Genomic DNA, 27,896 nt, shown 5'->3' with positions numbered 1-27,896 from the left:
TGGGTGATGGGTATTGAGGAGGGCACCTGTTGGGGTGAGCACTGGGTGTTGTGTGGAAACCAATTTGACAATAAATTTCATATTAAAAAATGTTGGCTTATATTTCTGTCTTATATTCTTTTTTTAATACAAATTAATTCATACTAGATAGTGCATTGCAACTTGCCTTCCTTCCCCTCCCTCCACCTTAACAACTATATATCTTGATGTCCACCAAAGTTAGTAGTTAATTATCACCTCACTCCTTTCAACCATAAGAGAGAATTCCATTTAATGGCGATACTGTCATTTAAAATTGGTGATTACTTTTTCCCACCGTTGTTTTACCTTTTTTTTTCCTTTTGAATCTCATCTACTTAGACACACGTAGAAAAACAAAAAGCCTAGTGTTGACTAGAAAAGTTGCAAATAGTGAAATAAGTGTTGTTCTTGAATGGCAAATTTCCAGTTCCGTGGAATAAGCAGAAAATGATCTCAAAAAGATAAAACAAATGGTGTCTGTTTTGCATTTTAAAGAATATTCAGGAAAAAAATAAAGAAGATAAAAATAAGGAATATTCAGTTGTTACTAGTAAATTGATAAATATCTCTCAGATTCAAAAATGAAATTTTCCTCAATTGTACAGAAGCACTAGAATTTCTGGGGGAAATGAATCTTACTGTAAAAATGAGCTTCACATTTAAAATTAGGAACAGAGTAGCTGTGGTCCTGCTCAGAAAGGAGTGTTTTATCTCCAGAGCTCATCAGTCATTGAAAGGTCAGGGATAATAAGCAACGAGGCATTCTGCCGACCTGTGTCAAGGTAAATAAAAGAACAGTAACTGGATCACTTGCGCTACAAATCAGACAATTGCCTTGTCCTTCTTATGTCATTCTGCCTCACCTCTTCCAGACTGTCCCTAGCCATAGCTGACTCCCTGCATTAATGTCCTCCCTGCTGTATGCAGTTCAACAATCTTTTCCTCCTGCAGAAGCAGGGACACTGTAAGGTGACTCACTTTACAATACTATTGCAATTTATCCACATTAGCCTTGTTCTAGCTCCCTTCCTGCCCTCAGAGGAAACCACTGTCTTGAATTTTGTGAATAACATTCCTTTGTTTACATACTAGTTTTCTCTTTTTAATGTTTATTTATTTATTCTGGGGGGGGGGGGAGGGCGGGGGGCAGAGAAAGGGGGAGAGAGAGAATCCCAAGCAGGCTCTACACTGTCAGTGAAGAGCCCAACATGGGGCTAGAACCCTCAAACCATGAGATCATGACCTGAGCTGAAATCAAGAGTCGGATGCTTAACCAAGTGAGCCACCCAGGTGCCCCACACATCAGTTTTAAACAGATGTATATGTGTTCCTAGATAACATATCACTTAGTTTTGCTTGTTTCTGAGCTTTGTGAAAGGGCAACTTATATGCGGTCTTCTGTGAACTTCACTCAGTGTTATGTTTCTAAGAGTTACCTCTGCTACTGAACACAGCAGTTGTTACCTCATGTACACCATGAATATTTCATGATCTGGGTATATCAAAATTTAGTTCTCTTTTATTCAATTGTAAGTACTTTAAAATTCTCGTTCATGATTTCTTCTTTGATCCATGAGTTATTTGTGGAGCCTATTTTTATTTTATTTTTTTGAAGTCTATTTTTAAATCCCATTTATTGAAGTCAATCTTTAGAAATTAAAACGCACTATTATTTAAATTTAAAGCTAAATTTAAATTTTTTTTCAATATATGAAATTTATCGTCAAATTGGTTCCCATACAACACCCAGTGCTCATCCCAAAAGGTGCCCTCCTCAATACACATCACCCACCTAAATTTAAATCTTTAAAAAATTAGTCTACTGATTCCTAAAATCTATCGGGAGATTTTAGTAGAGATTACAAGGTCTAAGTCAGTGATGAACGAACCCAGCCTGCCACTTGTTTGTCTACACTCGTGAACTACGAATGGTTGGCACATTTTAAATGGTTGAAAAACACAAAAGAAGGATAATGTTTTGAGGTATGTGAAAATTATATAAAGTGCAAATTCAGTGGGCCTAAATAAGTTTTATGGGAAAATGGCCATGGCCATTAGCTTAATTACTATCCTTGCTCCTGCAGGAAAAGATAGTTGAATTGCATAAGTGTATTTTCTATGGCAACTTTCATGCTACAGTAGCAGAGTTGAGTAGCTGCAACAGAGACCTGCAAAGCAAACATTCTTACTATTTGGCCCTTTACAGGAAATGTTTCTCAACCCTTGGACTAGATAATACAATTCTTTGAAACGTATTAAATAAGCTAGCTAATGTATGTAAATACTTCTTATGGGTTTAATGAGAATGTGCATTCTCTAAGTATTGTATGCCCACGCTGTCCTCTCTACATGTCGTACATCAATGTCAGTGTATATACGTGGAATTCTGAATAATTTATCAATAGGTGAAAGGGTGTTGAAATATCTCCCCATAATGGTGGATTTATCAATTTCTCCTTGTAGATTTTATCATTAAGTGGTGACCCTATCTCCAATAATATATATTTTTTTATCTTGAGTCCATTGTGTGTGATATCCATACAGATACGCCAGTCTTCTTTTCATGACTATATATCTGATATGTTGTATGTTTTTAGTTCCTGGAGCTTCAAAACAGTAACAATAGTAACATCAAAGATCACTCATTACAGATCACCATGTCAAATATAATAATAACGAAAAAAAATTAAATATAGGAAGAATTACCAAAATGGCACACAGAGACATGAAGTGAACAAATGCTCTTGGGAAACAAGGGTGCTGATAGACTTGCTGGATGCAGGCCTACCACAAACCTTCAATTTGTAAAAAATCCACCCAGTGTCTTTGAAGCACAAAAAAACGAAGAGCAATAAAACAAGCGATGCCTGTATACCTTCTCTAATTTATCCACAGATATGGTTCGCATTATTTGCTTTTAAGACTGCCTGCAAAGCTACACATAGCAGTCCCTACGTGACATTCAGACATTAGATTGGGGGACTGGGATGGAGAGGGGGTATTTGAAGAATATATTTGTCTCCTTGGTAGTTTAGATATAGCTCTTAGTCTTCAGATTGTATACGTTCAGCACTATAATTCCTTCCCATTTTCTGCATCTGGCTTTTACACCCAGCTATAGACTTAATATGGTCCTCAAGTTTTGCAACTACACCCCACATCTGAAAGACCCCATTCACTCCATATATCTGCCCTCATTCTGTCCTGCATCATTTTCATCCCACATACCAACATGAACAAATGAGATTTTCAGAAAGGAGAAACTTGTACATGGTTAGCACTATAAACAGGAAAGTTCGACCAATTCTCAGAAAAGTATAAAAAAGATTATTAACAGTGGCTCCAAGCACTTAGAAAAGGTGATGGAGATCGTTGATGCCAGAATGGGTTAGTTTGAAAACAGATCCAGTTTAACTAGATTTGCTTCTTTTCCCCCTTTTATTTCTTTAATAAATACTTGGACCGGTATATTTGGGGATGCTAGAGACAGTGAATTTTCATTTCAGTAAAGCATTTAGAAAACTTTTCATAAAATCCTTGTTGGTTATAGTATGATTGCATGAAATAAAATGTATGATCTTGAAAAGTGTTGGTTCATTTATTATTATTGTCTTGGAGATTATTCTTGGTGGTTGGCTACAAGGCTCTTTTCTCAGCCTCTTTTATATAACTTTTATTAGACTTCATAAACTGGAATTTATTAATTTTTTATAAACTTTATAAACTTACTTAACTGGACACAAAGAAGCCATGTTCATGAACTTTACAGATACTGTAAGTTAAAAGTGATCACTAATAAGATTTTTAAATCTGAAATTATGTCTTAAAACAAACAAGATGAAGTTTAATATGGATTAAAGGCAAAAATTGGGTTTAAGCATATACAATTATAGAAGTATAGACTATGTAATGTGGTAAGTATGGTTTAATTGTAGTCCATATAAAATAGACTTGGATGTTTTATTCAACCCTAGGTAAAATACATTTGCTAAAAGAAAAGCCTTACTCAAGTTTGGGATATCTTATTGACAGGGTAGGTATGCTTGGGTCAAAGGGACTGCCGATCACTTTGTGACAAAGTTCTTGGCTCACAGTATTTGAATGTTGTGTTCTCTCTCTCTCTTTTTAAAGTTTATTTGTTTATTTTGAGAGAGAGAGAGAGAGAGAGAGAGAGAGAGCACGTGCAAGTGAGCAGGGGAGGAGCGGAGAGAAAGGGAGAGAGAGAATCCCAAGCAGGCTCTGTGCTGTCAGCTCAGAGCCTGATGCCAGGTGGGGCTTGAAATCACTAACGGTGAGATCATGACCTGATCTAAAACCAAGAGTCCTACACGTAACCAACTGAGCCACACAGGCACCCCTGTTGTGTTGTCTTCAGTGCACATTTGAGAAGGAAAAGGAAAAGTCAAAGGATATTCAAAGCAGGGTAAAGAGTGTGGTTATGAGAGTTCACCATTCCACTTGACAAATAATGAAAGGATCTACAAATTTTGAGGAATGGAAAAATATTAGATATTCTGACAGCTACTTAGAGGTTTGCTTCAAATATTTCAAGACTTGCAATGTCTATAAAGAATGAGATTAGTTAATTCCTAGGGGTCAGAATGAGCACCTGTGGTGTAAGTTAAGGGAAGTTGAATTGATGTCCAGAATCAAACGTTAAAGACCTGTCTGTTAAGCAGATCTGGATTTTCATTCTAGCATCAAAACTGGCTTTGGCAAAAGAAATGATACTTTTGAGCTTTATTTTCCTATTGAATGGGGATAATAAGGCCTATCTCGTTTTAAGGATTAGAAATAATACATAAAAATTGCTTAGTTCCTGGCATATGTAAAAACTCAATAATCATGATTATACATATTGATAAAAATAAAGATTCAAAACATTGTGAAACTTTAAGTGGATGATGGTATGGTGGAAATATGAAGAGAGGATTTTCATTTAGGATAGGGGACTGGACTTAAGATACATTTGAACTTTCAGCATAAAGGTTTTGATTACCACCTTGGTGTGAAACGTTGCTTTCCCCTGACTGCTCTGTCTTTTCCCTTGCTCCACAAAGCAAGCAGGTTCTCTTTTATCCAATCCTCGTTGATTTCTGAGAGTCAATTGCCTTTTTTTTTTTTTTTTTAATTTTTTTTTCAACGTTTTTTATTTATTTTTGGGACAGAGAGAGACAGAGCATGAACGGGGGAGGGGCAGAGAGAGAGGGAGACACAGAATCAGAAACAGGCTCCAGGCTCCGAGCCATCAGCCCAGAGCCTGACGCGGGGCTCGAACTCACAGACCGCGAGATCGTGACCTGGCTGAAGTCGGACTCTTAACCGACTGCGCCACCCAGGCGCCCCAAAGAGAGTCAATTGCCTTTAAAGAAGTTAGAACAGGAAGGGGGCGTAGCTATGACAAATGAGTGTTTCAAGAGTAAGGAAAAATAAACTAGAAGACTAAAGGGCTTCTCACTGAGTGGCTCCGTGAGCTGCTCATGGAGGAGGCACCAATCACGAGGGTTGGTTAAGTTACAAGAGGCATTCAGGAAAGTCTCCACCACTTCAAACCACATCAGGCTCTTGGCAAGAGCTACGTTAAGAATGGGATCCAAGGCAGGCTAGCGAAGCGAGTCTGGGCTTGCTGGCTGGAGCTAAGGACCAAATGAAGGCCCTTGGGTGCCACCAGTTGATGGCATGAATTGAGACAAAACAAGAGGAGAGCGACAAAAGGGGGAAAATGGGTGGGAGGGCCGCAAGAAGGAAGACAAAGGTTCGCGGGGCTTTGGGCGCGGCGGGCTTACTGCCCGTAGGATAGAGGCCAGAAGTTGTGCACCAGGACCCGGGGCGATGTAGATGGGAGCTCCCATGGCCGGGGGCATCAACCCTTGCCGGGAGGGGAACCTCTCCACACGCTCGGTTCCCCTTCCCGCGTCTCCCAGCTGCTAGTCGGTCCTGCTAGGGCACTTCTCGAAACCTGTCTGCAGCTGGGAACCCTGGTCCGACTTTGATGGCCTAGATAACTTAGCGCGGCCTCTCGCCTTCTTTTCTTCCGCTCCTCTCCCGCCCACCCGGCCCCACCGCCCCCACCGCCCCCACCGCCCAGTTCGCCTCCAGCGCCGGGGTCGACCAGATACTCCGCGGCTCGGCTGCCGGCAAGACCCGGAGAGTGGAGTTCGCTCCGTCAGCGCGAGGCGCGCACTCGCAAGCGCGCTCTCGCTCACTCCTCGCAGGGGTACTGGGCATGCGCGGCGCGCGTCTGGCTTTGGCGGCGAGCGGGTGAGCGGGCGGGCAGCTCCAGACTTCACAGGCGGCGGCGGGCGCGGCGGTCTTGCCCAGCGCGAGGCGGGCGCTGTGCTCGCCCGGGAGATCGCTCCTCTTCTGCCGGGCGCAGACGGCGGCTTGGCGGTTCGCGGAGGATTGGAAGGGCGTGGTCCAGGACGGGGGCTTTCTCTTGGCCGCCTCCTGCCTCGTCCGGGCTCTAAGCGTCTCCGGGGAAAGCCACGGCCCCGAGGGCGGATCCGAGGTAAGAGACCCTCGGGCGAAAGGCGCCGGCCGGGGGTCGAGTGTTTTGGACTCAGCCTCGATTTTAAAAACCCGCCTTTGTGTGCTTGCGTGGAGCGGTGCCAGGCGCCGCGTCCGCTTTCATTCACTTTGACTGCTTTCAACTGGTGTTGGGAGCCAGGTGTGCCAGGGCGCTGCTACCGGAGCGCGTCCGTGCGCCCGGTCGTGGTGCGCCCGGTCTTGGTGCGCCGCGGAGCCCGTGCCGACCTTCGGCCGCCCCGCCGCCCCGCGCCGCCCGCCGAGCCCAGGGCTCCGGGACGGGTGGGCAGGGAAGATTCAATAGTTCCTGGTAACCTGAGCTTCCGCACATACACCTGCGCTTGTCTTGTCCGTGGGGCGACTACACAACGGGTGTTCTCACGGCCTGTTTTAGGCTTGGGGTTTCGAGAGCTACCCTCCCCACCCTCACATGGAGGGTGTCTTTTCAAATTGACACTTTGGGACAGGGTCCCACCATCGCTTACCCCTTCAAATTAAGATAGCTCATTGTTTTTGAATAGTTGTCTTTCCTGATTCCTTCCTGTTGACTTTCCGTTCTTAGTTTGTTCCGCTCTACTCACAATTTTACTTTTGAAAGATAGCCTTTCTGGTGTCTTTGTCAGTTAATGCCTTTGGAGTGGATTTCACCACGTATGAAGATCCGGCTCGCTTCTCCTCTGGTCACTCTTCCTGCTTTCCTTCCAAGGACCATCTGAATGCAAAAATCTTTGCACGGATTGTTCTCTTCCTTCGCATTGTTTCTCAAATGCTTCTTTTCTCGTAGAACCCAGAGTACTGCTGGAATCTCCTTGTGGGTAGGACGCTGTGGTGTTAGGATTTGAAATCCATCGATGTCTCGAGTGGTGGAGCATTAGGAATTGGAATTCTCCTTTACAAATTACATTCCGGTGAAATGTATTACTGCTTTTCTTTTGAAGGTTTCAGTTTTGGTCTCATAATGAGAGAAATAGCTACTGTCTTAAGAGTTCAGGAACAACCTGGTTTCAGATGCATGCGAATAGTTTGTTTTTGACCTTGTTATTCTTTTGGGAGGTAGGAGAATTAGGATTCCCAGAAGACCGTGTGTGTGTGTGTGTGTGTGTATATGTCCGTATATATATATGTATATGTGTGTGTGTGTGTGTCCATATATATATATATATGGTCTATATATATATATATATATATATATATGGTCTATATATATATATATATATATATATATATGGTCTATATATATATATATATATATATATATATATGGTCTATATATATGGTCTATATATATATATATGGTCTATATATATATATATATATATATATGGTCTATATATATATATATATATATATATATATATATATATAGACATAACACACGTAATACCAAAGTAGCTGTGTTGTGTGTTGCTTCTATTTTATTTCCACTGAGAGGATACCATTCTACAGCGACTTGGGTTTTGGAAAGTGTGCACTAAATGTAGATCAAGTGGTCATTGAAATTAAAGTCAATATCATCCTCTTTCACCTACTATAGATTTTCTATTTGGAACTGGAGTTTTTTGGATAGATTGCAGTTATAATAGTTAAGTTATAGTTCTTAAGTTGCTACTGTGAAAAAAATTGGGTCATCGGCTCACACTTTGACTTACAGTGAGAAAAATAATGCACTTTATGGAATTGCCATTAAAGGGTAGAGTGCATCACAAATGTAATAACATTGTATAAATGCCTTTAGTGCACAATTCAAAGATTAAGACTTTTTAAAATTCCACAAGTCATTCACTTCACAGCAGGAAAAAAAAGAAGAAAAGTTACTTTTAATTCCAGTATTCTGAAATAACCACTGTTCATGATATTTGGTACTTTCTTTTTGTAATATTTTTTCTTCCCACTTTCCAATGTCATTGGACATCATTATATGGTAATTTTCAGCCTTTTATTAATGGTGGGAGAGTAAGTTGTATTTATGGTGATTCTTCACCGTGGTTTATTCTGGTTTGCTCTCTCTAGGAGTCTAATTTTGAACACCTTGCTTGTTTCTCATAGAATGAAGAGATTTCATTTTGTTTTATTTTTAATTTTTCCTGTTTTCAGTTAATTGGGCCTTTTCTGTGCTATAACATAGGCTCCCTTTGCCTTCAGTTTTTATTTGCTACACTTCAGATCCTAGACCCTGGCTTTTCTTACGCTATGCTGCAAAGATGTTCACCGCTACCTTTTATTTTTCTCCTGACTCTCCTGTTATTTTCATTTACCTATTTTAATTCTGCAACAGTTCCCTTGAACCATGGTTTATATAAGATAATATATTATCCACAATAAAAGATGATAGTTTTTTCTCGAGGTCTCTCTTTAGATGCTTGAAGTTTTGTTGGATGAGTATTTTTACCACTGACTTAATTTATATGAAATTTAGGTTACCTTTTCTGAGTTGTATTAAACGTATTTGGTAGTTATTTGGATCATCACAGAACATAAGTTAATGATAGGTTACAAACTTTCAGACATCTGCAATGGTATATAAGGGAAAAGTGGAATTTTGGTTAAAGTACTTCAGCTATAGTACATCCCTACTGGGAATTACTGCATGAAATTGTTTGCAGCTGTTAGTGATTGAAAATATTTTCCTAAGAAAAATTCTGTAACAAAATGGTTGTAAACATTGTAACTTTAATGTATGCAGGGAAGGTGTGAAGTTTTTCACTACTGCACTACAACCTCTCCAGTGTTTTTTAGATACATTCTTAGATGGTATTTAAATATATATACATATATATATATTATTTTTAGATTAGTTTTAGATTTACAGAAAAAGTATAAAGATAGTACAGTGACTTCTTTTTTTTTTTTTTTTAATTTTTTTTTTAACATTTATTTATTTTTGAGACAGAGCATGAACGGGGGAGGGTCAGAGAGAGGGAGACACAGAATCCGAAACAGGCTCCAGGCTCTGAGCTGTCAGCACAGAGCCTGACGCGGGGCTTGAACTCACGGACCATGAGATCATGACCTGAGCCGAAGTCGGCCGCTTAACCGACTGAGCCACCCAGGCGCCCCTACAGTGACTTCTTATATGCACTGTTACTCAATTTCATGTCTGATTACATCTTACATTAGTATTTGCTATAATTAATGAACCAGTGTTGGTACATTATTACTAACTGAAGTTCATACTTAACTTAGATTTCCTTAGTATTTATCTGATGTCCTTTTTCTGTTTCAGGATACCATATTACACTTAGTTGTCATGTTTCCTTAGGCCCCTTTTTGGCTATGACAGTTAGACTTCTCTTGTTTTTAATGACCTTCACAGTTGTGAGGAATATTGGTTTGGTGTTTTGTAGAATGCCCTTCTTTTGGAATTAGTCTGACTTTGTTCTCATGATCAGACTGGGGTTTTAGGTTTCTGGAAGAAAGATCACAGAGGTAAAATGCTATTTCTGTTACATCATATAAAGGGTGCATCCTATCACGCAGACTTATCACTGTTGATTTTGATGTTGATCACCTGGCTGAGTTAGTGTTTGCTAGGTTTCTGCAATGAAAAGTTACTCTTCTTTCCATGCTGTACTTTTAGAAGGAAGTCACTGTGCACAGCCCACACTTAAGGAATGGAGAGTTTTACTTCTCCTCCTTGAGGGTGGGGTATCTATAATTTATTTAGAATTCTTCTTCATGGCAGATTTTTCTTTTCTCTGCATTTACGTATTTACTCAATCATTTACTTACATTGGCCTGTACTCATGGATATTCATTTTATACTTTGGGTTGTAATCCAGTACTGCTGTATTTTGTTGCTCACATTGTTTCAGCTTTCGTCATTGGGAGCTCATTTAGTTGGCTCTGTGTTCCTTTGACATATCTCCATTAATGTGAGGTGGGGCGCCTGGGTGGCTCAGTCCTTTAAACATACATCTCTTGATTTCCGGTCAGGTCGTGATCTCACGGTTCTTGAATTTGAGCCTTGCATTGGGTTCCACACTGTTATCTCGAGCCTGCTTGGGATTCTCTCTCTCTCCGTCTCTCTCTGCCCTTCCCCCACTCACGTTTTATCTCCCCACCCCTCCCTCCCTCCCTCCCCACACACATACACACACTCTCTCAAAATAAATAAATAAACTTAAAGATCATTTCCTTACTTTCTGGCATTAAAAGATGCTCCAGGCTCATCTTTTATATTTCCATTTCCTGTTACAGTCTTAGAATCAGCCAGAAAGAATCTGTTTCATTTCCTTGGGAAAATAGTATTAGAAGCCAGGATTTGGGTGTTTGGTTTTTATTGTTACTGGGGTGTCATTGCCTCTAGAGTTTCTCATCTACAGAGCAGGAAATATATGCATGTAAACCAACCTATGTATATACACATATCTATACAATTTCTCTATGTAATCCTATGTATTCATATTAAGCAAAATATGAGTTTGTATGGATGTCTGTGACTCTGCCTACCCCATCTCCACTTGTGTTCTTCTGTTCTCCTCTACTTGCTTATCCGTAAACTTACTCTAACTGTGAGAAGTAACCTGGATCCCACCATCTGCCATCCATTTATTTAATTGTTCAGTCCTATAACATATGTATAGCAGTATTGAAATTGTTAACTTCTATTCTCTTTACAGAGAGAGGGAAACAACTTTATCAACTAGAGTACAGTGCTTTCATGCTGTTTCTTTTGCTTGTAGTTTACAGATTCTACTCCTTTTTCTCCTGTCCTACTTAATATGAGGTAGTTGCATGCCTTTATAATAGGGTCAGACCCTTTTGTTAAATCTCCAGTCCATCCTGGGATCCTCCCCTCCTTCTAAATGACTTTTTAAAAGTTTGCATACATTAAAGTTCACTCTTCATCCTATAAGGTTCTCTGGGTTTTGACAAATGCATAATTTCAAGTCTCCATCATTATAGAATCAAAATATCATACATTAAAAAAAAATCCTGTGCCTCATTTATCACTCCCTTAACTCCCTCCCCCTGACAACCACTGATTTTTTTTTTTATTGTCTCTATAGTTTTGCCTTTTCCAATTGGAATCATAGAGCCTTGTCAGACTGGTTTCTTTCACTTATCAATATGCATTTAAGGTTCGTTTATGTTTTCTTGTGATTTGATAGTTCATTTCTTTTTATCATTTAATAATATTGCATTGTATGGATGTTTTCACAGTTTTTGTATCTATTCATTTATTGACGGACATCTTGGATGCTTCCAGGTTTTGGCAACTCTGAACAAAGCTGGTAAGAATATTCATGGGCAACTTTTTGTGTAGACACAAGATTTCAGAACATTTGGGTAGATACCTAGGAATATGATTGCTGGATCATATAAGATTATTGTTAGCTTTGTAAGATATTGCCTGAGTGGCTATACCATTTTGCATTTCCATCAGCAATTAATGCTTGCTTCTGTTGCTTTTCCTCCTTGTCAATTTTTCATATTGTTAGTTTTTTGGATTTTATGGATTTTAATAGGTGTAGTAACATCCCATTGTTGCTTTAATTTGTCATTCCTAATGACATTTAATGTTAAGCATCTTTTTATATGCTGTTGTCTTCTGTATATTTTCTTTGGTGAGATATTTGTTCTGAACTTTTGACTATTTTTTATAAATTTTTTAATGTTTATTTTTGAGACAGAGAGAGAGAGCGAGCGCGCGTGCGCGGGCACTAGTGGGAGAAGGGCAGAGAGAGAGAGGAGACACAGAATCTGAAGCAGGCTCCAGGCTCTGAGCTGTCAGCACAGAGCCTGACCTGGGGCTGGAACTCACAACCCGCGAGATCATGACCTGACCGAAGTTGGACGCTTAATCAACTGAGCCGCTCAGGCGCCCCACTTTTGACCATTTTTTAACTCATCTGTTTTCTTATTGTTAAGTTTTAAGAATTCTTTATCTCTTTTTGATACAGGTGCTTTATTAGATATGTATTTTGCAGATATTTTCTTCTAGTCTGGCTTGCCTTTTTATTCTCTTAACAGTGTCTTTTGAGAACAAATGTTTTTAATTTTAATAAAGGCCAACTTATCAATTTCATGGATAGCCTTAGGTGTTGTATTTAAAAACTCATTGTCAGACTCAAGGCCACCTGGATTTTATCCTTTTATTTTTTCCAGAAGTTTTATAGTTTTACATTTTTAGGTCTATGATCCATTCTGAGTTTATTTTTGTGAAAGGTGTGAGGTCTGTGTCTAGATTCACTTTTTTTGCCCATGGACTTTCAGTTGTATCAGTATCATGTAAATGAGCTTTTTAAGTCAAGTAGATTATAAATTAGGTTTAGGATTGACAGGAGACTGTTTTTATTTGATTTTTAAAAATACACTCTGCAAAATTGCTTAAAAGAAACAGTTGAGAAATGACTTGTAAACTAAAATGTAGTAATACACAGACTATGCGTTGAGATTGGTTCCTGGAGGTTGTACATTTTTCTCTCTTCCTTACTAAGAGATTCTTCTTTGTGAAAAATGGAATTGTTAATACAGAGTAATATCTCTCAGTTCTTTTAGATCTTTTAGAACTGTAAGAAATAATTAGTAAGGTTTTCTTTTTCACAAAGAGTGTCTGAAAGACGTGATTTACAAGGTGTGTGGTGAGAAGAGGCAGACGATGTATGTGCTATCTAGAAATTTGAGACTTAACTGTATGGTGTTGAATCTTATCTCCTACCTCTCTCCTTGCCACAAATAGTTTTTTCAAGTACCTTTCTTTTGGTAAACACTTGTGTTATTGATAATGGGTGGGGCCAGAAATACTTGTATTGTTACGCTATAGATAGAACCATTAATTAGTTTTCAAAAAGCGTCTAGTGAGATCTGACACAGTAAAAGTAGCAGCTTTGGTGTGGCAGGTGTTATACATTATCTTTTAAAACTCTTATAAGAGGTCTTTAAGGCAGATCTCCTAATTTCTGTATTACAGGTAAGAAATATGCTCAGAAAGATAAAGTGACTTGTCTGTGGTCCATGTGGGGAGAAAGGGACAGAGTTGGGATGAGAACTTTGATCTTTCTGACTCTAAAACTTTCCATTTGGCCACGTGGTCTCTCATAAAAGAAAAAGTGCAAGGATAGTATCAGGGTGTCCTTGCCTTTATTCTTTTCTTTAAAACTGTGCACTACTTAAATGACAACTGAGCTAAATGCGAATGGTTCAAAAATTGTGTTTTTGAGATACATGGAGATTCTTTAAAAATTTTTTCTGTTGACTGATTTGCATCTTCCTGACCCAGAGATGTGAGTCATTGAAACATGTTTATAAAGAAGGAGGTTCCTTTAAAGAGAAGAACTTGTGGGAGTTGGGAAAAATAAAACATGTAATAGTAGAATTAGCTAATTGTTTATACCTTTTCCCCACTGAATTGCAAGTTTCTTGAGGGCAGGAAACTAAATTCAATTATCTTTTATTTTTTTTTTAACATTTATTTATTTTTGAGAGAGAGAGAGAGAGAGACCATTGAGTGGGGTAGGGCAGAGAGACAGAGTGACACAGAATCCAAAGCAGGCTCCAGGCTCTGAACTGTCTGCACAGAGCCCAACACGGGGCTTGAACCCACGAACCATGAGATCATGACCTGAGCCAAAGTCCGACATTTAACCAGTTGAACCACCAGGCGCCTCTAAACTCAATTATCTTTAAGCACAGCATATCACATAGAATAGATACTCACAAAATGTTTGTTGAATGAAATTAGCACTTACTATCATACTTCTTACAGAAGAACAGTTAGAAGGGATTGAGTTTTCCTCCCAGAGGAAGATGAACGTTATTACATTTCATTTATTCATTCATCATTTATTGAGCATTTGTTGAGTATCTGTTCTGTGCCAGACACTGGGAATACAAAGATGAATGAGACAGGATCTCTACCTTCTGTCTTTAGGGAACCCAGAGAATGGAGACAACCATTTCAGTAGAGTGTGGAACTAATGAGATTATATATTAAATAAATAAGCAAGCAAGCAGTGGACTTTGAAATCAGAGAGACCTTATCTGCCTCAATTTTCTTATCTAGGAAGTGAAAATGATAATAGTACTTATTTGACATGATTGTTGGGGATAGGTTAAATGAAAAAAAAATTTATATCTCTGCATATAGACAAAAGGAGAGGCTTACTGTGGCTGAGGAATCAGAAAAATCTCTATTGGAGAATGTGACATTTGAGTTTTATAGGATGAATTTTTGAGGCCAAGAGTAAGAATATGAGGTGGGACTCTAGGGCATTCCAGACAGAAAGATGAATATGTTTGATGTGCAGAATGGGTGGACATGATGGGAGTCGTGGGAAATTCTGTACATTCTCACAGAGCCTACAGGGATATCAGAAAGAACTGAATAACCAGTTATTTTTCATTTTTGTAAGTAATAGTACAATAGAGTATTCATTGCATCATAGTAGGAGAGGATAACAATACCAAACCTGTTTTAAGAATTGCATGAATCTCCTCTTCTAATCATAGGACTTTTTAAATATAGTCCTTTATGTGATAGATAAATTCTGTGTGTGTGTGTGTGTGTGTGTGTGTGTGTGTGTGTGTGTAACCCAGTCCTGTGACACTCAAGTGATTTTATTAAGAAAGAGGCTTGTGTGTTTTTAAGTGAAATAAGAGCTTGTGTCTAAAACCATGCATATATTTAGTAGCGTAGCAACATTAGAATGTAACATCCCATAAAGGCACCACCTAGTGCTATTTGAGCCAATCCAGAATTCTAAGAGCCATGAACAGTTTCTGAGCAGAACCTGAACATAATATGTTCTAAATTAATAATTTTAGTGAATATGCTAAAATAATTTAAGTGAACGAATTATGTGCTTGATAGGAGGTTAGAGTTCATTTTTAATATATGGGAGAAGAAAAAAAAGGAAAGACCAAATAGAAAAAAGTGAACATCAATAGAGGGAAGAGAAGTTTATATTTAAAGAGAGTGGTAAAAGTCAAGAGAGGGGCAATAGTCACCAGACTATTTCACAGTTGCATTTTACCAAACATTTAAAGAAGAGTTAATACCTATACTTCTCAAACTATTCCAAAAAATTGAAGAGGAAGAAGTGTTTCCAAATACATTCTCTAAGTTTAGCATTAGCCTGGTACTGAAACCAGATAAAGACACCACAAAAAAAGAAAGTTACAGATCAGTATCCTTGATGAACATAAATGCAGAAATCATCAACAAAATCTTAGCAAACCAAATTCAATAATACATTAAAAGATTCCTACCCCAGGATAAAGTGGGATTTAGTCTAGGGATGCAAAGATATTTCAGTATCTTCAATTTAACATGATACACCATATTAACAAAATGAAGAGTAAGAATTATATGATCAACTCCATAGATGCAGAAAAAGCATTTGACGAAATTCACATTCATTTATGATAAAGACTCTCAGCAAAGTGGCATAGGAGGAATATATCACAACCTAATAAAGGCCATATATGACAGACACACAACCAACATGATACTCAACTGTGAAAAATTTGAAAGTGTTTCTTCTAAGATCAGGAAAAAGAGAAGGTTGCCTATTTTAACTACTATTATTCAGCATGGTATTGGAAGTCCTAGCCACAGAAGTCAGATAAGAAAAAGAAATAAAAGGCATACAAATTGGAAAGGAAGAAGTAAAACTGTCACTATTTGCAGATAACATGTTACTATATATGGAAAACCTCAAAGACTCCATAAAAAACTGTTAGAAAAAATGAATTCAGTAAATTTGCAGGATACAAAATCAACAAAAATCTGTTCTGTTTTCATATACTAACAACAAGCCATCCGAAAAGGAAATTAGAAAAAAAAAATTCAATTTACAATAGCAATAGTTTATTACTTAGTAATAAAGTTAACTAAGGAGGTGAAAGACTTGTATACTGAAAACAACAAAACGTTGATGAAAGAAGTTAAAACAGATGGAAAGATATCCTATATTCATGGATCGGAAGAGTTGATATTATTAAAGTGTCCATACCACTCAAAGCAATTTTTAGATTCAGTGCAATCCCTATCGAGAAATAGCATTTTTCACAGAACTAGAAGAAATAATCCTAAAGTTTGTATGGAGCCACAAAAGACCCCAAATGGTCAAAGCAATCTTGAAAAAGAAGAATAAAACTGAAGGTATCATACTTTCAAACTGTACTGCAAAGCTAGTATTCAAAACAGTATGATATTGGCACAAAAATAGACACATAGGTGAATGGAATAGAATAGACAGCCCGGAATTAACCCACATTCATAGGGTCAATTAATCTACACCAAGGGAGGCAAGAATGTACAATGGGGAAATGACAGTCTTTTCAATAAATAGTGTTGGGAAAACTGGATAGCTGCATGCAAAAGAGTGAAACTGGACCACTTTCTTATACCATTTGTAAAGATAAACTTAAAATGGACTAAAGACCTAAATGTAAGACCTGAAACTATAAAACTCCTAAAAGAGAACATAAGTAGTAAGCTCTTAGACATCAGTCTTACAATATTTTTTTTTGGATTTGTCTCCTCAGGCAAGGGCAGCAAAAGCAAAAAGAAACAAGTGGGATTACATTGAACTAGAAAGCTTTTGCATAGCAAAGGAAACCAACAAAATGAAAAGGCAACCTACTGAATGGAAAAAGATATTTGCAAATGATATATTCGATAAGAGGTTAATATCCAAAAATATAAAGAACTTAATACAACTTAACACCAAAAAACCCTGAACAATCCAAGTAAATAAAGGGCAGAGGATCTGAATAGACATTTTTCCAAAGACGTACAGATGGCCAACAGACACATGAAATGATGCTCAACATCACTAATTATCAGGGAAATGCAAATGAAAATCACAGTGAGGTATCACATCATACCAATCAGAATGGCTATTATCAAAAAGACAAGAGATAATAAGTGTTGGTGAGGATGTGGAGAACAGGGAATCTTTGTGCACTCTTGGAAGGAATGTAAATTGGTGCAGCCACTATGGAAAACAGTATGGGGCTTCCTAAAAAAATTAAAAATAGAAATACCGTATGATTCAGTAATTCTACTTTTGGGTGTTAATTTGAAGAAAATGAAAATATGAATTCAAAAAGATATATGTACTTGTATGTTCATTGCAGCATTGTTTACAGTAGCCAAAATATGGAAGCAACCTAAGTGTCCATCAGTAGATGAGTGAATAAAGAAGATATGGTGGGGGCGCCTGGGTGGCGCAGTCGGTTAAGCGTCCGACTTCAGCCAGGTCACGATCTCGCGGTCTGTGAGTTCGAGCCCCGCGTCAGGCATCTGGGCTGGCTGATGGCTCGGAGCCTGGAGCCTGTTTCCGATTCTGTGTCTCCCTCTCTCTGCCCCTCCCCCGTTCATGCTCTGTCTCTCTCTGTCCCAAAAAAAATAAATAAAAAAACGTTGAAAAAAAAATTTAAAAAAAAAAAAAAAAAAAAAAGAAGATATGGTATATAAATACAATGGAATATTACTGAGCCATAAAAAGAATGAAATCCTGCCATTTGCAACATCATAGATAGACCTAAAGGGTATTATACTAAGTGATAGAAACCAGACAGAGAAATACAAATACTGTATGCTTTCCCTTATATGTGGAATCTAAAAATCAAGTCAACAAACAAAACAAATCAGAAACAGACTCATAAATACAGAGAACAAATTGGTGGTTGCCAGAGTGGAGGGTGATGGGGGGGGGGGGTCAAAATAAGTGAAGGGGATTAAGAGGTATAAACTTTCAGTTATAAAATAAGTCATGAGGATATAAAGTACAGCATAGGGAATATAGCCAAAAATATTGTAATAACTGTATATGGTGATAGATGGTAACTAGACTTATTGTGGTTAATTGTTTCATAATGTACATAAATGTTGGCTATGTTGTATACCTGAAACTAATGTAATATTGTATATCAACTATTCTTCAACAATAACCAAAAAACTAAAAAACAAAAGGAGAGAAAAACATTTTTAAAGTCCATTTCTTAAAAAATGTTTATTTTTGAGAGAGAGAAAGAGAACACATATGTGAGGGAGGGACAGAGAGAGAGGGAGACAGAGGATCCAAAGCAGGCTCTGTGCTGACAGTAGAGAGCCCAATGCGGGGAGTTGGGGAATGGGGATGGGGGGCTGAAATTCACAGATCAGGGAGATTGTGACCTAAGAGGAAGTCAGTGCTTAACTGACTGAGCCACCCAGATGCCCCCAAAGTCCATTATTAAAGACTATTGATATAAACTTCATTTTATTTAGAAAGTCTTATCAACACCATTAAAATGTTACATTTCTATTAGAATATCACCATTAGAATATTAGTCCTTATTCTAGAAATACATGTATATTATTGATATATTTATTGGCTTACTGCAACGATAGTATGTTTCCAGTGTCTGAAATACAATGTTTGTGATTATTAAACACTGTGGGTTTTTTTTATTGATGATTCTTGTTTTTGTAATGTTTTGTGATATTATAATTGTTTTTGTTTTTCACTAGAAAATAAAATGTTTTATTTTTTATTAAATTTTTTTTAATGTTTATTTATATTTTGAGAGAGAGAGAGAGAGACAGACAGACAGAATCTGAATCAGGCTCCAGGCTCTGAGCTGTCAGCACAAAGCCCAACATGGGGCTCCCAACTCACAAATCACGAGATCATGACCTGAGCTGAAGTTGGACGTCTAACTGAGCCACTGAGGCACCCTGAAAATTAAATATTTTAAAAAGTACAAGCAGCAAAACCAATCCACAAAGAAAAGTGAAATCTGTCACTTTGAAAAGACGTTGAATACAGTTTGTTTAATTTTCTGTAATAGTTTTGACATTTGAAGTTAATGGTACTTGTAAGACATGAACATAAAGTAAGGTGATTTTAAGTATGTTGACTTTTAAATTTGAAGAAAGATATACTTGTGATGATAGAGAAGCTACATTTAACTTTGATAAGTGAAAGAAACTAGAACGTTACTTTCTCCATGCATAGATTCCTCACCCCCACCCCCCGCCTTAATACCGTGCTCAGCTTGTGTTTGTATGCCTGTGTGTAATTTACAATTTCCCTTTTCAGTGTGTTTTCAAAACTTTACCTGTTTTATAACCAACTGTATATCAAAATTTAAAAATATTACTCTTTAATGTAGAAAAAAATGTTAAGTAGAAATCCTATCTTCAGATTGAGTTGTCTTTCTTATTTTAACATGTTTATTTTCATTATTAAAACTTGTGATGTATAATCTATTTCAGCACGTATACTACAACTAGTGTTATTATTATGTTTTTACATCTCTGAATCATTTTTGTCAAGATAAAATATTAATTTTATTGGTAGTTTATTATTTTTAAAAGGTAACCTTACTATATGCAATTTTTTAATTTAATTTTTTTTTTGAGAGAGTGTGAGAAAGCACATGCATGCACGAGTAGGGGAGGGGCAGAGGGGGAGGAAGAGAGAGAGAATCTTTTTTTTTTTAATGTTTATTTTTGAGAGAGAGAGAGACTGAGTGTGAGCTGGGGAGGGGCAGAGAGGGAAGGAGACACAGAGTCCGAAGCAGGCTCCAGGCTTGAGCTGTCAGCACAGAGCCCAACTCGGGGCTTGAACCCAGGAACTGTGTGATCATGACCTGAGCTGAAGTAGGGTGCTCAACCAACTGAGCCATGCCAACCGACTGAGCCACCTAGGCGCTGAGAGAGAGAGACAGAGAGAGAGAGGGAGAGAGAGAGGGAGAGGGAGAGAACATTAAGCAGTCTCCACGCCCAGAGCGCCCTATGTGGGGCTTGATCTTAGGATGGTGAGATAATGACCTGAGCTGAAATCGACTCCAACACTTAACTGACTGAGCCACCCAAGGTGCCCCGGTAGTTCTTTCATTAGGTCTTTTGTGGGGCCTTGTTAGATTCTGAATAATTTAAAAGCAGTGGAATTCTTTCTGTGATAAAAATCTAGTCACTGGGCCAAAACTTATAGCATTATTCATGTGATACTTATGCATGTAAAGGTGTGGAATTATTATGTATGCCTAAAGAATTTGTATTAAAGAGGGTGTTTTTAATTACTGAGGAAACTAGTCCTCTAAAGATTTTAACTAGATTTGCATTAATTTACAGCTTTGCTTAATATCTCATCTCTTCTATTTTTATTTTTTTAAATTATTATTATTTTTAAATGTTTTATTTATTTTTGAGATAGAGAGAGACAGAACATGAATAGGGGAGGGGCAGAAAGAGAGAGGGAGACACAGAATCCGAAGCAGGCTCCAGGCTCCAGGCTGTCAGCACAGAGCCTGATGCGGGGCTCGAACTCACAAACCGTGAGATCATGACCTGAGCCAAAATTGGACGCTCAACCGACTGAGCCACCCAAGTGCCCCGTCATCTCTTCTATTTTTAAATGACTAATCTATGATAGCCAGCTTGAATATCAATGTATAAAGAATAAGAAAACAAGATAATATAAAAAATTGTAACTTCATTTAAATTTAGGAGTGATGGATCAGTTCTGTATTTTTTGTATAGTAGTATATTTGCTCTCTTTGTAGAATTACAGAATAAAATGTTTAAAGCTTCATCTTTTCTTTCTATATTATTTAAAATTTTTTGTTTCTTATCCAGATTATTGAAACAAAAAGTTTCAGCACCATTTACTATAAGATCCACATAGTTGGCTATATTTTACCATTTTAAAAAGTATTTTAAGTCTTGCTATTTTCCATGGTCTCATGAAGAAAATAGTCATAAAAATCTTGGAGCACATAGATGACAGTGTGGGCTTTCCTTTGACACCTCTTCTCCATCTTGTTTCCTTCATCCCTGTTTGATCCCATCTTCTAGCCTTAGTATCTGACAGCTTTTTTCAATTTTCAGGTGACTTGGTTGAAACATGTATGTTTCGTGACTTTGCTGTCTTTCTAGTTACTGTTCTAGCTTTTCCTCACTGCCAGGTGAGATCTCAGTCACGGAGAGTGAAGTCTGAATGAAGGGACATTCATAGTGGGTTATGACACTGAAGGTTAAGTTTAGGCTGCTAGAGGGTTTGAAACAAAGAAGTGATTGAAGCCTTCATCACCTTCATCTTATTTTGTAGTAAGTAAACTATTTTGGAAGTAGTAAGTCTCATTATGAAGATAACAAAATCCTGTCCAGAGTGAACACATTAATACTGATTGAGTTGGAATACATTTTAACACCAGTTTTTGTACTAATTAGGAAAGATCCACTGTGGTTTTGTTTGTATATTAGAATATATGTTACTGGCCTTTCTTTTTTTCTTTCTTTCTTTCTTTCTTTCTTTCTTTCTTTCTTTCTTTCTTTCCATTTTGTTGTGTAGGAGCCCCTTAACAGTGCAGGGAGTTTTAGAATTTGAATTCAAATATATCTCAAGTGAAATCATATAATACAAAAAATAATTTTATTTTGAATACTCCATGGCCTTCTAAGAAGTCTTCAAATAGGAATAAAAGTCTCTTGATCTTACTTCCAACACCTCCTCCCTTCTACTTATATCCATTACTAATAGTTATTTCCATTTTCTCTCTCTGCCGGGGAGTTAATGCAACATTTGAGGTATGAATTCATGAGCTGTTACTGTATGATAGAAGAGAAGACCTGAGAATAGGGGATCATTGCACCTAATGGCTACCAGTTATATTTTGTTTTATATTTGTGTTTTTCAAAGGCATTTATATGATCAAACTAGAAGATTCCAAACTAATGGATGAAGTAGGAAAATGATTGGGAAAACCAGTGGTGGTGGTATCTGATAGTTCATAGAAATAGTTTGATGTGACAAAAGCAGAGAGAGGAACCTATAAGCCATTTTTACCATCATTCATGAGCTATATTTGGGGAACTTGGATTATACATACTGTAAAGAACAATGTATTATGTGATAGAAATGTATGTTAAATATTCAAATGCAGAAGAAAAGGCTTTGGGTTCAGAACATGGAAATTCTTACTATTGCAAGATCTTTCTAGCTAACATCGATTCTGTTAGGTTAGTGTGGACATTAATTGGAGTTTAGACAGTAGGTGTAACAAATGCTTACTGTATATGGAGGCTGATCTAGTTATATGTTCTTGAGAGAGCGGACATGAATTTGGGGGGAAGCTTTTTAGATTAGGTAGCTGATCTAAGCCTAAGAATTTGTCTCTCCACTCAAGGAAGACAAGAAAGAGCCCGTAGATTTTTGCAAGGGATTGATTTGAGAACATAGCTTAATTTTTAAGGTGAGAGAAACTAATTCAGCTAAGAGTGTTTATTTTGTTTTCATTTTTTTTTCCTTAAAGAACTTTAAAAGCTTCTAGCTATGGTCATTTCAGCTTCCTATTCCTCCCTCTCTAATTACTCTCAGTAAGATTTTGTTACTGCTGTCAACCATAGCAGTCACTGGGAAGGGTAATAGTGGGGCTAAATTTCGTTTAAAAGAAAATTATAGAAGAGGAATATGTACACAAATGCATACCAAATACAATAAAATGCATATGGGACTGTCCTTTGTATGTGAGGGTGAGTTTTGTTTGTTGTATTGGTGATGGAGCTTGTTTAATCCATCTCAACTTTCTACAGTAATTCTTCTTGTGATCTGCATGTATGAGATAGTTATGTGAGGTCAGGAGTTTGGCTAAACGATTAGCAGAGTCATTGGCTTAATTCAGCCCAATTTAATTTCTTGATATAATAGTCTTAGACATATGCAGCTTTATTTAATAGAAAATAGTTCTATTTCAGTTAGTGGAATTTATACATCAATAAAGAAATACTAAAAAAAATAGTGCCTGTTCAGTGCTAGACATATTAGTAAATAATGAAGATGCTGCATTTTCTATCCTTGCTAAATATACAAATGTCAGAGGCCTAAATTAAAAGAAGCATTAAAGGGGCGCCTGGGTGGCTCAGTTGGCTAAGCAACCGACTTTGGCTCAGGTCATGATTTCAAGACTCACGGGTTCAAGCTCCACATTAGGCTCTGTGTTGACAGCCCAGAGCCTGGAGCCTGCTTCAGATTCTGTCTCCCTCTCTCTCTCTGCCCATTCCCTGCTTGTGCTCTGTCTCTCTCAAAATAAGTAAACATTAAGAAAAATAAATAAAAATAAAAGAAGCATTAAAAATGTAAGCATCAAATTCTAGGTAAATGATCAAAAATATGGGAAATAAAAGCCTTCCTGTCCTTCTCTCCCTCCTTCCTTCTCTGAATCCTAAGAGAGTGAAGATATTTACATTTCGCATTATAATTTTTACATGTACTGATAATGTGAATTTATAAGTATTTCAAAATTATGACTGATTTTACAATAATTCCACTAAAGGAAGATTTATTTATGCATAGTTTTGGGAAAAAATGTAATATACCCGTACTCCCTTTGAAAGATTTTCAGTTGTCAAGGTTAATTTAAGATCAGATCAGACAAGCATGGTTTGTGTTATTTCTATAGACACTATGCAATATATTTTTTTTTTCCTGGAAACTTTTAGGAATGAAGAAGCCATTATTCATAAAACAAAGTCATGCTGAAGACTTTAGGCTGGTTGTAAACTGTTAATCTTTAGAGATGGGGAAATATTTCTTATCTTGAATTTGGAATGTGGGTAACTTTAAGACGGCTGTATGAAGCAACATTGCCTTTGCATTTTACTTGCAAGAAAGAAAAATGTGGGCTCCTTCTTTAGTGGAGCAAAGTGCTTTCTGACACACCTCTCAAATTACACACCATTGAAATGATCCCCACAATGTGTTTGGCTCCTGTGTTTCTCGTTAGCTACTATGAATGAAAGATTCATTAACTATCTATTTCAAAAAGCATCTTTATTTGCATTGCAAAGAGCTTAATTGTTTGGAAACAGGATCAAGAATTGCTTTCAAGTTGTAAGTCAACACATATGGGTTGGGCCATGATTGGCATTGAACTTTAAAAAACAAAATTTCTGTGCAAAGAAGGCCCTCAATAATTATTTGTCAAAGCACTGATAGGTTGACTTCAGAAGGATAAAAGTGCCTGAGTTTTCCCACATTGTTCATGATGTGGACCAAATATTTTTGTAGCTATTATAGAAAGTCCTGATAACCTTTCCCTTATCTTGCCTTTTGGGCAGTGTATAACAGAATCACAGGGAGGAGGAAGTTATACAAACTTGCCAGATAGACGATTGGAGTCCCTGTGGCAAGCTTGTGACCTAATTTTCCATGCTCTGAGTATCCAACTGGAGAGTTATAGCTGTATGATGTTAGCTTAAATAACAGTAGGCTTGTATACAAGTTTGGGTATTGGGGAGAGAAAGAAGGAGAGGTAGAAACAAATCTATCTCTCTAGCTTTGCCAGATCCATAACATAAAAGCACTTTTGTTCAAAAAGAAAACTTAATTCATTTCCTCATTTTGGTTATTCGTTCTTATATGTGTTTCAAATCCTTACTAGAGGATCTTATTTATTTTTTAAAGATTTATGGCATACTCTTATTTTTGAAGTTTGTTTTGAAGACTTTTTTTTTTTTTTTTTTTTAAAGAAAAAGGTAGTATGAGAATGGGTTGGGAAGGGATGGTGGAATTGTTTTCATACTTGTTCAGTGAATTAGTTTGTGCATTTCTGGTAGCAGTTCCTTGATGATCCCAAGATGATTAGGCTGTTTTTCTCTCATTAAGCAAATATTTACCAATACGTGTAGTTGACTGTGCCTATAGGTCCATTTTGTTCGGTCAGACACGGACTGTTACTTGCCATCTTGCCTTTTATATGTTAGCTAGAAGTGGATAAGAGCTTCTTTCTTTGCCCCATGGTATGGATATAGTTCACATCATATGCTGTTTTGAAATATGTTGAACCAACATGATTTGCTGGGATTCTAAAGTTGGCACAGACTTCTGCCAACTGGACATACATAAATCACACTCTTTTTTTCTAGTAAGTACTTGTCCTTAAAATACTTAATTTGCTTGTACTATGCAATTGTCTCTCTCCCCCACCCCCAATACTTTCTTACTTCTTTCTAGCATCTCTTGAAGGGACCAGTAAACCTGGTTCTAAAATATTTCATTCATCTCCTTGTAACAGGTAACTGGTCCCATGCATATCTTTAATACTAAACTGCATCAAGGTATCATTCTTTTTCCTTATTCCGTTGGGGGTGATTGAATGTCTTTGGCCTCAGGATTGCTTTCTTATTTTCAACATGACTTAAAGTAAATTGTAGTAAGAGAATCATTATTAATCAAAATTAATAGCATTGGCACATAATTTTAATATTATATGAGACAGGCGCATATGTAGAATGTATTACGGGGTCAATTTAAAATGTTATTCTTCTCTTACATGTACGTGTCTGTGTCAGATTGTTTATACTGTAAACCCTTGGAGTTCCTGTGTCTCTTGATGTAGTGTCATGCCTATCTGGAAACTATTCTCTTAATGCTCTCTTTCTGCTGCTGTATTTCTGTCTTGTTCCCAGATAAGATTCTTGATGACAACTTTTTTACCTGTTGTTTCCTCTTCCTCACTTTTCCTACATTAGTCTACCCACTGTAGTCTAGTGCCTGAGCTCATGTCTCTAGGTCATTTGTAGTCTTGTCGAAGCCAAGCCAAAAGGAAAATGTTTAGTTTTTATCTTACTTGATTTTTTTGTTACATTTGCCTGCAAGCCCTTAGAGGACATGGACTGTTTTGTTCACTTTTGAATGTTTTATTGCTTAGAATCTAGTACTTTGTAGATTGTCCATTTGTTGAATGAATGTATGCTTTTCTTTCTTTTTTTTTTTTTTAAAGAATGTTCTCTTCCTTTGGCTCCCATGGCGCTTGCTACCCTTTCCCAGTTTACATCCTACTTCTCTCGTTATTTGTGTGCACTTAGATGTCCATTCAGAGGCTCTGCTCCTTGGAGTTTAATGTGTATCTAAGAGTTGTTCTAAAGTGGTAATCTCCTCAAGTACATTCTGGCTCCATCTGTTGGGAGCAGAGACAGCCAGTGCCCCCTTTGTGTTTTTGTTTTGTTTTGTTTTTGTTTGGCTCATTTCATGGTTTTGTTCATAATCTGAACACTCACAAGTTGAGAAGTTTCTGAGTTTTCCAAAATTCTTTTCTCAGCTGTCATCTCGTTTCATGTTTCATTGTTTCCCAAGATGACTTCAGTACTTCACGTTGTTTTAATTAAAACAGTGACTCTCAACTCTTTGTCTCCTGTTGGTAGCATTCTCCTAAGCTCTAGTCGTTTATTTCTGATTATTTCTGACTGTAGCAAAGGCCTCTTAGACTTCACATTTCCCAAAATATATTTGTTGCATTTTCCCTAAACCTTCTCTCTGTGTTTTTCTAAATGGAGCCACTGTAACTGAAATGGTAACATTAGTGATCTGTGGATCTTTCTGGACTCTTTTCTTTGCCTTACCCACTACTCTGTCCTACCTTTAAGTAAGTCACCAAATCCTTTTGATTCTTACTACAGAATGGCTGACAGAGCATTCCCTTCTTTTCGATCCTCACTGCTAATCATATTATTACCTTGCTTGAAATTCTTCAGTGTTCCCCATATGCTCTTTAAAAAGTCTAGGTCCTCTGTATACTGGCACACATCAAAGGCCCTCTGTGACTGTCTCCCTAGTTTACTTTCAGGTCTCTTTCTTTGAGTCTTGTACTCCACAAATACTATAATAATTGCACTAATTGAATGCATTTAGCGTCATGCTTCCATGACTTTGCCCAAGCTGTTCCCTCTGCTTGGAGTTGTTCTCTGTCAACCTCATCATTTTGTCTATATTATTTTACATTTGGCTTATTAAAGATTACTTTCCTGGAAAAAATTAGCCCCTTCTTTGTGCCCAAGTGGTATCTCATACTTACTTTAATAATTACGTTGCATTTTATGGTTTATTTACTTGTTTTTCTCTTTAACTAGTCTGAACACTTGCAGGTAGGAAGTGTGTCTGAGAAATCTTTGTCTTTCTTGTGCCTTCGCACAATGCTAAGTGTACCGCATGCACTCAGTTTTTGTTTTAATACATGTTCAATGAATAAATGCTTAACATGCTTTTTGGTGTGAGTGAGATTACCGTATCTGCTCTACCTATAAACCCACTATGGTAGAAAAACTGAGCAGGTTCACTTGTTCGCTGTTTGACAGGTTTACCTATTTTCTCTCCCAGAGTGTTCTGAGGTGAAATGGTAAGATCGGCACAGTTTGTCTGCAGTATCATTCTTTCCTTCTTGTCATTCTTCCCTGTTTTGTGCCATAGACGTCACAAGGTTGTCCTCCAGCTGCCCAGGACATGTCACTGTTGCCATGCCTCCTACACTTGTGAAATTTAACATTCAAGTTACATCTGGCCGCAGAGACTGTGATTTTTAGGTAAAACGCTAGGATTGGGCCAGTATGGAAAGCTTTAAAACTGAACCTTTTGCTT

At 37.4% G+C, this 27,896-nt stretch overlaps 1 protein-coding gene across 3 annotated transcripts in view; it reads left to right on the top strand.

Moving 5' to 3' along the window:
• Positions 1 to 6,286: 6,286 nt before the first annotated feature.
• The window catches only part of EPS8 (epidermal growth factor receptor pathway substrate 8), a 188,601-nt gene continuing 166,991 nt past the window's right edge, over positions 6,287 to 27,896 (top strand). For 2 of the 3 annotated variants that reach the window (XM_042945904.1, XM_042945901.1), the window contains exon 1: positions 6,287 to 6,529. The gene's annotated coding sequence lies outside the window, so the exon portion shown is untranslated. Of the gene's footprint in view, positions 6,530 to 11,709; positions 11,781 to 27,896 lie in introns of all 3 variants that reach the window. The other variant, XM_042945902.1, reaches the window with a different exon arrangement.

The sequence above is a fragment of the Panthera leo genome, chromosome B4, assembly GCF_018350215.1.
Source record: "Panthera leo isolate Ple1 chromosome B4, P.leo_Ple1_pat1.1, whole genome shotgun sequence".
NCBI lineage: Eukaryota > Metazoa > Chordata > Mammalia > Carnivora > Felidae > Panthera > Panthera leo.
This window is presented reverse-complemented; position numbering and strand designations above follow the sequence as displayed.